Source organism: Ursus arctos, unplaced genomic scaffold (genome assembly GCF_023065955.2).
Source record: "Ursus arctos isolate Adak ecotype North America unplaced genomic scaffold, UrsArc2.0 scaffold_5, whole genome shotgun sequence".
Lineage (NCBI taxonomy): Eukaryota > Metazoa > Chordata > Mammalia > Carnivora > Ursidae > Ursus > Ursus arctos.
The window spans coordinates 80393314-80405484 of record NW_026623067.1 but is presented as its reverse complement, the minus strand read 5'-3'; the positions used below and the strand labels follow the sequence as shown (position 1 = coordinate 80405484).

General features: G+C 40.8%; 1 pseudogene; it reads right to left on the bottom strand.

Moving 5' to 3' along the window:
* Nucleotides 1-1007: 1007 nt before the first annotated feature.
* Nucleotides 1008-2127, bottom strand: LOC123001066 (glutathione S-transferase P-like; annotated as a pseudogene).
* Nucleotides 2128-12171: the final 10044 nt, after the last annotated feature.

The window sequence follows — 12171 nt, the reverse complement described above, 5'->3', positions numbered from 1 at the left end:
GTAAACACACTCAGCTGGTAGCAGATGTTTTCCAGGAAAGATCGCTGTACTGGAGTTGTTGTGCTGTGGAGTCTGTGTGAGTTGATCTCCATGATTGGGTGTAAGGTCATTGTGTTCAAATAGATCATTTGTTTTTCAGATACAGAACAATAACAGGGTAGATGCAAGCTCAACTGTTTGGTATTTACCGTGTACATACATATAGAAATGTTTCTGAAGCCTCTGTTAGTAAGTCAAATTTAAAAAAAAATATATATAGGCCTTTATTTTACTTTATGTCCTTATTTGCTGAGCTCTTCAAAGGTAAAACATAGACTTAGTGAAAGAAAAATAAGTAGTCTCAGTTTTTCTATGGTCATTGCTGTAATCTTGTGGGTTTATAATAATTGTCTATATTCATAGTTCTTAGTCCTGCTTTTTATCAATATACTAGGCATTCATTTATGGGGTAATTTTATTTAATTTTGTAGACACTGATGGTATGTTTTTCTTATGTGAGTTTATAAACTCATTTAATATGTATATATTTGCAAATCCTGATGGTATGTAAAATGAAAAATACTTTAAAAAGTACTTTTATAAAGTAATACTACTTACAAGGCATTCTACTAAACATGAGGTTTACCTGGAAGAGACATACAAGAAAATAAGTAATCACATCCTTTGGTAACAAGTATTCTATTTCTAGAGTGCCCAGAGAGCTCAGGGAGCATAAAGGGGCAACACAAAGGACACAGGCCACTTCAAGCATGGTTTATACTCAGGCGGTAAAATCAAGACAAGCAATAGTCCACCAACAAAGAACTAAAGAACAGAAACCAGCTGCCCTTCTCATTATATATATATTTTAATAACCCGAACAGTAGGGTCTGAAAAACCATTATCTAAAAAACTGAAATACTCAATTCCTGCTTATGCAAATTAGATAATTTCCACCCATGACTCCTGACCAGTATAGTATCATTGTTGAATTACAAGTTTAAACAAAACTGAAGTCCACCCTAAACCAAACACCTACCAAGGCAAAGTAACTGCAGACCTATTGAAATCACCCTCCACTTCCAAATATCTCTGTGTTAATATTTACTTTGTTTCCAGCTTGATGGAATACACCATAAGAAAAGTCTTGTACTTGCCTCCAAGTAATGACTTCTAACAATGACTTACTTCTATCACTTTGATACATGGCTCCAAATTATCATGACTTTAAAGTTTGATTTGGTGTTGGTCCCAGAATTTGAAAATCCACCTGCCCAAACTTCCCAAAACATAGAATGTAAGCTTTCTAATATTACTTCTCATTCAATGACCATACCCTCACTCTCCCTTGTGGGCCTCTGCTTTTGTGTCCTTATCTAAAATGTGTTTCTGAGGATTTTTCTTCAATCTTCTTTTTCTCCTTCTCCTTCTTCTTTATTTCCGTGCTTGAAATTTTATTTGTCCTCGAGAAAGCAAGGCCCGCAGGTCCCGCCTCCTGCAGAAAATGACAATGCCCTCACTGCTTCCTGTTGTAGTTGGTGGGGAGCTTCATACGCTAGGGGAAGGCCAGGAAGGACTTGAGCTTGGGCCCGGGGCTGAGGCACGCCACACAGGCAGAGAGCAGGGGGAAGGAGTCCAGGCAGCCGGGGGCCATGACCTGGTGAATCAGCAGCCAGTTCAGCAAGGTGTAGTCCAAGAAGGAGACCGAGCTGCCTACGATTAAGACCTGCCCCTCCCGGTCTAGGACAGCAGGATCTCAAAAGGCTTCAGGTGCCCCGGTCGTGCTTTCATATACCCCTCCTTGCCTGCCTTGTGGTTGACGTAGGTAAGGATGAGGTATTTGCAGCAGAGATTCTCCACGTGGTCATTCACCACATCCACCAGGGTGGACTCCCACTGGTCCTTCCCATAGAGCCCAAGGGAGTGGCCCAGGTATTGCAGGATGGCACTGAACTGGTACAGGGTAAGGTCTCCGTCCTGGAACTCAGGAAGCTTCCTGGGTGGACAGGAGGCCTTGAGTGTGCCCTGCAGCCAGGTCTCCTTGGTCACCTTGTCTTCCTTCCAGCTCTGGCCCTGGTCAGCCAGCAGCATGCGCATGGCGTCTCGTCGCCCTCGAACAGGCAAGGAGACGGCACTGTAAGGCGCCATGGTTGCAGTGCCCACAGGGCTGGCGGTGGCGGTGGCGGAGCTCTCTTCAGTCTTCTGTCTCTCTCTACACCTCTAGAGATTTTACCTACTCTGATGCTTTGTAAACTGACAGGTGTATGGATACATGGGAATAATAAGTTTAAGGAATCTATTCATAGAAAAAATATGCATATTCATGTCATATTCATAGTATAGGTTCCCTTGAAAACCAGATCAAAAGGGTTTTAATGCAAACAGCGTATTGGACAAATGTTCCTAGAGAGTAGAAATTGAGGAACCAGGGTGCCATAAACTGAATGTCTGTGTCCCTCTAAAATTCGTATGTTGAAACCTAATCCTCAGTGTGACAGTATTTGGAGGTGGGGAATTTGGGAAGTGATTCGTTCATGAGGGTGGAGTCATCATGAACGGGATTAGTGTACTTATAGAAGAAGAGCCCCAGAATGCTCCCTGACCTTCTACACCATGTGAAGACATGGCAAGAAGATGGCTGTCTTTGACCCAGGAAGCAGGTCCTCAGCAGACACCAAATCTGCTGGTGCTTTATTCTTGGACATCACACCCTCCCGAACTGTGAGAAATAGCCGTTTGCTGTTCATCAGCCACCTAGTCTATTATATTTTGTTACAGTGGATTGAATGGACAAAGACATAGGGAAAGTGTAACAGGAAAGAAGAGAAAGCCTATTTAAAGGAAATGTTTTCAAATTGACAATTTCTGTGGAGACTGAGTGCTCAGTCCCACCTGGACTATCTGAGGAAATTTATCAGAAGGATCTCCAGATTCAAGGAACATAAAGAAGAAGCAATTACCCATCAGACCCTCCCCTCATTGAGAGTTTCGCCATGAGTGATAAACTTGTGGGTTGCACATGTGAACTCTCAGCTAGCTCCCAGAGATGTCCCAAAGCATGTGCCAGAAAAACACTCAAGTAATATGCAAGAAGCAAGTCATGTGTGATACTAGGCACAGTCTGTACAACATTGTTTGCTAAATCAATGACTAGAATGAGTCGTGAGGCAGAGAAGAAATGAGGTAGTGCACAAGGTATTTAATATGGTCCTTCTAGCATACTGCTTGCATAGGCTAGTACCCTTCATTAATTCCAATCCATAACCAAAGGGTGATACTTCATTTATTCAGTGTTTTTCCCCATAGAACAAAATATTAATAATATTTTCAAATATGAACAGTATCTTAAATTGAGGTATTTATTCTTTAAACTTTCTATATTAATGTTTATATTAATTATTCTTTTTTTCTAAAATACTAATCAGACTATACTCATTGGGAGGGTTTCCTCTTACCACTGTCCTGTAGGACCACACTTAGCTTGGGCTAAAGTACAGTCAGATGTACATTTTCAGAATCTACTGAAGCTGACTTATCTGAGACTTAGACATGAATTTTTCCTCTGTCACTTGGTCCTAGGGAACCTCCTTAGAGGCCGTAGATGTGAGCTGAGGGATAAACGATAGTTCAACAGAAGTAATTGATATAGAATTCTGCACTACCTACTTGTATAACTCATGTGTGTACCCTAGACTGACGCAGGCCCTCTCCTGGGTCATTCAGGGAGTTCAGATAGTATCCCGGTGCCTTATAACAGGTGGAAGGGAAATAGCAATTTTAAGGACAATAGGATGGAATGACTATTGTTAAGCACCATAACTGATGCTCTAGACAAATATAATAAATGGCTACAGCTAATTAATAGGCAATTGGAAAGACAGAGAAAGGGACTCCCAGGAGTTCATACGGATCTATTCTTCCTCTGAGGATGGAGAAAAGAAAAAGCTGAGGACTAGGTCCAAAACTTAATCATCTGAGCAATTCAGCCTCAAAGAAGCTAAAACCCTCAACTAAGGAAGCTTGTTTTATCAAAAGCAGGGGCTTGTTTGGGAAAAAAAATCAGGGACCTCCCCAAATATTGCATTTGTAGCTTTTAAAGTGTTCAATAGCAACATAGGCAAATGACTATTGACTTGGACAGCACGGTTCAAGGCCACCCTACTTTAATAGTTTGTGGGAGAATTTTCACAGTCAATAATCAGGTTATGTCTATGGAGGAAGGAGCTCCGGGCTACAGACCAAAAGGCCCGGTTTAACCCTGACTCTCTTATTTATTTGCTCTGAAATCTCTAATTTTCAAATTATCTGTTAACTGGAAAGAGTAATACTATCCTCATGGAGTTTGACACTTAGATATGCTAAGATTATGACTGATAAGAAATAATTCAAGTGGTGAGGATTTGTGATATACTATACACTGAAGGTACTTGATATTGGAAATACTATAAAAAACTATTTTCTTATAACAAATAAATTACACAAACCTTAACATATATATTAACATATGTTTATGACAAAATATAGAACCCTTGATTTTCCATGATAATTTTACCCTGTGTTCATATCATTAAATAATATATAGTTTATAATGCATGGTTTAAACTAAATAAAAGTAGAATCATACTTGATGTATCATCTTACCACTGGATTTTTCTTCTTAGTACATGTAGGGCCTGTACTGATGTCGATGCATATAGCACTCTGATTCATTTTCACCACTATTTGGTATTCTGTTGTGTGAATGTAAATTTTAAAATTCTGTCTGTTGAAAGAATCATTTTCAGACAGCGTCCTGCCTCCAGCTTTCCAGATGCAAAGCCGAGGCTTCTCTGCATGTGTCAAGATGTACTCCATGTGCGCACCTGTATGTTTCAACTCAAAAAGTTCTGTTAATTACAGGCTGATCCTCCAGGTAAGCATTTTCCTTACAACCAACATTTAATTCCATTTCACTCCAGAGGAAACAGGGTATTTCAAAGAGAAAATGCACTCAGGGTGACTAGGACCCTGACTGTATTAAATGATAGCTATTACAGATCTCAGTGCAGTTTTCCATTACTCTTGGCTTATCAACCCTTCAGGAACTTGCATCTTTTTGTTTCTTGAATCACGTTTCTTGACACTCAAATTTTATGAACCAAACCATATGTTCTAGCGACACTAAATTTTTTTTTAGCACCATCCTTTTCCTATTTCCTCTGGCCACCTCCTTTCAGCTAGAACACCCTTCTAGACACCCACTACATATTAGCTGGCTCGCATCAATTGATCATTTGGGTCCCAGCTCAAACATCAATTCATATTTCCCATATCAAAGCATTGTCCAAACTTTATTATTATTACTTATTTAATATTCTCTCTACTTTGCAAAACCCTCGACAGCTTGGGGACAGAGGTTGCATTGTATCAGTTCTGTTGGGTCTAGAGCGCATTCATAGTACCCAACACCTAGCAGGTCTGTGATGCCTTTAGTGGGATGAATTATTTAACGACTATATGCAGTTGATTCTAAGGCACACATATTTTAATATTCTAACAAGTCTAAAGTCGTTTTTTGTGTTTATAGATCAATTGGAAGATTTGTTTTGTTTTAATTTCACATAAAATAACAGAGTCTTACAATTGAGGTATTTGATTTTACAAAAAGATGGTACTTAATGATGAAAATTTTTGGAGTTTGAAATTATCTTCTCAATATAGTGTCTGACATTTAATAAATGATAAGTGTACCAGTGATGTGCAAATGAGTTACTTATTAGCCATCAGTTAGTGTTGACCAGATCCTCTCTGACTCATTCGTATTCTCAAGAGAAGCTGCTTAACTATTTCCTTCATGCTGCATTAGCTTGTCCCTATTCCACAAATTGCTACAACCCCAAATGCTCATCAGCAGGATCTCAAAATATCTTGGTGATAAGCATAACGGATTAATATCACCAGGTTGTCCACAAAGAACAGCTCTCCAGCTTGAGAAAGAAACATAAGTTAGCTCTAGCCAGGCAAGAAGTACATTCTTTAGAGAACTTAACCCTAAAAAGGTAAAATGTGCTTCCATATATAATCAAAAATAGAAACCCTACTGTGTAGTAAAATAATTGTAAGAAAGTAAAATAAGTCTCTAAGATGGATTTATACATTTTTAAAATCAATTATCAAATTCTTAAAAAAAGCAACTGTGTCCCATCAGGGTGGCTATCTTCCTGTTGAGTAATCTAGCATTGGCCAAAGCCCTCAGGCCACAAACACCTGCCCTTTGCGTCTGAAAGGACAGAAGATGCTCCGCCATTTATTTAAATCTAAACCCCTTTATTTGCAATTATGAGTAAACCAAACCAAACCAAAACAAAACAAAAACCCTTAGCAACCACCTGCAAGTGACACAGAATGCCTATCTTTTCATCGGAAGGGGCGGTGTTGTGGACTCCTTTGGAGGCACAAAACCGGTCAGGCCACACTGACCTTGTAGCTGTGCCAGGACACAGGCGCCCCTGGCAATGCCTTGTTCTATGCCCAGCCCTCCAGGGCTCAGTGGGCAGGAAGTGCCGATCTTCCTGTTCTGAGCTGTGGCTGCCAGGCAAGGGCTCCCTTCCGCTGGCCTCCAGACCTTCCTGAACACTCACACACCAGGTGTTGAGCCCTACCTCTGGCTCTAAGAAGAGAGTCTGGCCCCGGGGACATTGACTCCCACTCTCTTCTGTCCTCTGCCCCTGCAATGAGCACACCTCCCTGAGGAGGCTTCCTTGGGATTTTCAGGATGATCGTCAGGATGCGGGATATATCTCGGTCTCTGGGTCCAGTTTAGACCGGATCTATGCTGCTTGAATCCCAGTGCCCTGTATCAAATGTTCACACTCCTAGACGCTTGACAGTAGGGGCAGTAATGTGACAAAAACAATAAAATACTCATTTCTGACTCAGGGAGAAAGTGGAAGTCATGAGGATTAGCCTTGTTTTGAAATCCTGCTCCAAAGGATGGACATTCAAATGAATTTTGACGCTAAAATAAACTTTATGCATCCACGTAGTGGAAATTCCCACCCCTTCCCGTCTCACTCAGACATAGAGCCGGTCCCAACAGTGGCCCTGCGTGACCCGCAGCACTGAGCCACTCACATGCTACTACTGCCCCCCTTCACGCACTCCAGCCACAGTGGCTTCCTCGCTATTTTCCTGACATATCATTTATGTTTCTGCCTCAGAGCCTTTGTCCTACTGAACCCTCTTCCTAGTGTTCCCTCCACCCCTGGATACCTCCATGGCTCACTTCCTCTTCATCTTCTATTCTCTTCCCCAAAGCCACATTCTCAGTGAGCCTTTCCTTAACTACATTATATTAAATGTATACCTATCTCCCTTTCTATCTTTAGTTTTGACCCCCAACACTCATCACTATCTGATATCTATATGTTACTTACTTTTTACTGTCTACTTGCCTTTAGTAGAATATTAGCTTTGAAAAGGCAGGGAGTCTTGCTTCTGTTATTCACGTCTCTATTCTCAGCATTTAAAACTGCCACATAGCAGGTGCTCGAAAAATAGTTTTTGAGGGAAAGAAACATTTTTAAAATATTTGAAGATTTAGAGTTATCGTGATATTCAGGTCCATAATTTTGATTGCTGAACAAGAGACTGAAGTGGGAAAATATCCTATGTCTAATTCAACAAACCCATTATTTGTGACTAAAATTCATGACTTCATATATAGGAATTCAGTGTAACATTGGATATTAATTTTTAAAAAGCATCTAAAGCTGCAAATTTTAAAATGTTGAGCTCACCCTTCATATTTTCCTAAATTTCTCATAATGATAAATTAATCCAAGTTATCATTCATTCACTTGTTCACTCTTAGTATGGGGTTGTCAAGTGCCTCCTCTCGGCCAAACATTTTCAACAGCCTCATAGCACACTAGTAAATTTGGCTCATCATAGGACACTTCATCAAACGAAACAACAACAAACAGTAGATAGAGACCTTCTCAGATGTAGAACTTCGCTATGCAAATAAGACAAAATAAAGTTACTCACCTTAGCAGCAATTTCTTCATTCATAATATCAGATACGCACTTCTCAGGGTCTCTAACACATAGGAGTCTTCTAACTTTTTTAAATGGGCCTTCTAGGGGCTCCTGGGTGGCTCAGTCGGTTAAGCGTCTGCCTTCAGCTCAGGTCATGATCTCGGGGTCCTGGGATGGAGCCCCACGTCAGGCTCCCAGCTCAGCAGGGAATCTGCTTCTCCCTCTCCCTCTGCCCTCCCCGACTCGTGCACTCTATCTTACTTTCTCTCTCTCTCAAATAAATAAAATCTAACAAAATTAAAAAAGAATAAAAATAAATAAGTACATACATAAGTAGGCCTTCTGTGCTTCTCAGATTGGGGAACAGTGTGCATTTCACACCCCCTTGTAGATGTATAAAAACCTGGGCCCACACTGATGGTTTTGGTTATGTTTCTTTTCTAATTTCAATTTTGTTATTCTGAATTTTAAGTTTCACTAGGAAAAGATCTTCATATGTTTTCAGCAAATATCAGATCCAGTTATGAACATAATTTTCATGGTCCAATTGAGTTTAAGTTGGTGTGTATCTTAGGGAAAACTAAAATAAGAGGAAGACATGAAAACTTTTTTTTTTTTTTCCATTTCTTTTTCCCACCAAGAAACCTCCTTTCTTAACACAACGGTTAGTTTCAGGGAGGTTCCAGTAGGTTTTGAGGGAGGCTCTGCCAATTTCAGGTGAGTGGAGAAGAGTTTAAATTTAAACAGGGCGCCTGGGTGCCTCAGTCAGTTGAGCATCTGACTCTTGGTTTCAGCTCAGGTCATGATCTCAGGGTCCTGTGATCAAGCCCCATGTGTGGCTCTGAACTCAGCAGGGAGACTGCTGGAAAGTCCCTCTCCCTCTGTCCCTCCCCCTGTGTGCACCTCCACCCCCCTCTCAATTAAATAACTATTTTTAAAAAGTGAAAAATAAAAATAAATTTAATCAAGCTTGTTTAGCCATCCCTGGCTCGATGCCAGGTAGTTCTGTGACTCATTAAAAATCACAGTAGGGTAGGAGTGGATTTTACTACACTAGATAAGTCTTAGGCAAGCGTATCTATATAGAAGATATATTTGTTTCACCAATTTACAAAACTCCTTAAAATGTTAAGCAGCATACAATTTCATTGAGACTTTTACTCGGGAGTAATACATTTAAAGGTACTTAACCAAATCAGTTCTTCAAGCTTGCTTTGCCATTTGCACATAGAACTCATTCATAGTAAGGCGACTGTACAGTGATTACATAAAATGTAAAACCTTCCATTTAGATAGATAGATAGATGGAATTTTAATTACTTCCAGCTAGATCGAGATGCTGTTTCAGTTCAGGGAGTTGAGAAGTCGGTGGGAAGCTATTTATGTTCTCCAGAACATACCATACAGTCGTGTTTTTCTATTATCTATTGCTCTTAGAAGGCAATTAGTTCCAGGAGCTATGTAGTTTATTGAAAAAAATTAAAATGCACCCACCTAGTCCTAATTAAGATTAAGAGAATTCTTTGTCATGTTGAGTGTATTTAGGCATAAAATTACAATCATTTTGACATTAAATTCTCATTACTGTATTTCCCCAGAGTGATTTTTTTAACAGATATTTGTTGAAATGCTGACTGATCACACTCTTCCTCTAAATGCCATTCTTTTGCCTACTTTTTCTTATTACCTCTGCTTTCATTTCTCCCAACACCAACACGCAACCTCTTCTCTGTGATGAACTTTGAAATTCATGCAAGAAGGAAGTGAAAACAAAAAGAAGCACACACACCGTATCTCCCTACTGGTATATGGAAGATGAAAAGCTAAGACCAAAAACCTGTTGGTAAACTCATCCTCAGACTACCCGGGTTTGTGAGAGCCCCGCCCCGCCCCGGAGTCAGGGGGCCCTGCACCGCGGCCCGCTGCGGAGGCCGGAGGCCGGAGGCCGGAGGCCAGCGGTTAGTCCGCAGCTGCTCTGCGAGGCGCCCCCGCAGCGGGAACGCGTGAAAAGAACGCAGTGGGAGGGACCCGCCCAGCCTCCGACCTGCAGTTCAGGTGCCCGCGGAGCCTCTCACTGGCTCAGGAGGCCTCCGGCGCGGCTGGGGCCAGCTCCCTAACAGTGTCCTAAGAACTTGCTCCTGGCTGCTGGACACAATTGCTCCTGAACTCTTCCGCCCTTTGCTCTCCGGAAAAGCTGACCCGCACAACCCCGGACCGCGGAGCCAGAAAGGAGGCATGCTAGCTCCATTGTCTCTTTTAAAAGTCCCCTCTGAAGGAAGTCAGTCCGCAATATGATTGTAGCTCCCTCTAGGACTGTACCGCAAGGTCAGCCCCTGCAAACGAGTCCTGCTCTGGAGACCGGAGAAAAAGATAAGAATATTTGACTTCCAGCCTCCCGGCGATTTTCATTAAAAGATAAATCTACCTCAATCTATTTTGAGCCTGGGTTTTTATAACACAGTAATAAAAGGGGCAGTGTGAAAAAGACTTTATTTCATCTACCACATTTTTCCTACTGCTCGTTCTCAGCCTCTAAATGCATTTAGCAAGTCTAAAGGCAACTGGAAGTGTGTAGCATGGGGTAGCTTTGCAACCAGGTGAAATATTGCTCAGTCAAGTTAGAAAATTCAAGATCAGACTCTCCCAGAGAGCGTCTTTGCTCATTTTTGAGAAGACGGCAAAAGTCACCTTATTCTCCGTCTGAGTCTCTTCATGTGAAGTGACAACGAGATCAAGAGCAGCCTTGTGTGGAAACACAGTAAGCCGCAGAATGTCACCTACTGTTTCACAGCTATGCTTCAGTGTCCCGGAGAAGCGGAGAGATCGCGAGTCGGTGATTCAGTGAGGAGAAGCCGCCTTCCGGACGCAGAGTGTCCCTGAGCACACTGTTCAGTAATGCTCTAGGGATGGATGAGTTCTCGAAGGAGGTCCTTCCTCTACCTTGAGTCAGGTCGGAAAGGAGATAATCACAGGGGAAGGGTGTGATTCTGAAGGGATAATCAATGGGCCACATAGATAAGAGAATATTATGAAAAACTATATACCAACAAATTGGACACTCTGGAAGAAATGGATATACTCTTACAAACATATAAGCTACTGAACCTGAAACAAGGAAAAATAGAAAATTTGAACAGATTGATAACCAACAAAGAAATTGAATCAGTAATCAAAAATCTCCCAAGAAAGTCCAGGGCTGAGTGGTTTCATAGGCGAATTCTACCAAACATTTAAAGAAGAGTTAATAGCTATTCTTCTCAAATTATTCCAAAAAATAGAAAAGGAAGGAAAAAGTCATATTCATTCTATGAGGCCAGCATTACCCTGATACCAAAACTGGATGACTCCACTAAAAAAGAGAACTACAGGCCAAGATCCCTGATGAACATGGATGCAAAAATTCTCAATAAAATATTAGCAAACTGAATCCAACAATACATTAAAAGAATCATTCACCACAATCAAGTGGGATTTGTTCCTGGGTGCCAAGTGTTGTTCAATATTTGCAAATCAATCAGCATCATACACCATATTAATAAAAGAAAAGAACCTTTGATCATTTCAATGGATGCAGAAAAATCACTTCACAAAGTACAACATTCACTTATAAAACATGTCAGCAAAGTAGGTTTAGAGGGAATGTATCTCAATATAATAAAGGCTATATATGGAAAACCCAGAGCTAATACCATCTTCAATGGGGAAAAACAGAGCTTTTCCTCTGTGGTCAGGAAGAAGGCAGTGATGTCTGCTCTCACCACTGCTACTCAACACAGTACTGGAAGTCTTAGCCATAACAATCAGACAGCATGAAAAATCAGCAAGGAAGAACTCAAATTTTCACTATTTGCAGATGACATGAGGCTCTATATAGAAAACCCTAAAGATATACCAAAAAAAACCTGCTAGAACTGATGAATGAATTCAGTAAAGTCAGAGGACACTATATCAATGTACAGAAATCTGTTGCATTTCTATATGCCAATAATGAAGCAACGGCAAGAGAAAATAAGGAATCAATTCCATTTATACTTGCACCAGAAATAATAAGATACATGTAAATAAACCTAACCAAAGAGGTGAAAGAGCTGTACTCTGAACATAAAATACTGAAAAAAGAAATTGAAGATGACACAAAGAAATGGAAAGACATTCTATGCTCAGGGATTTGAA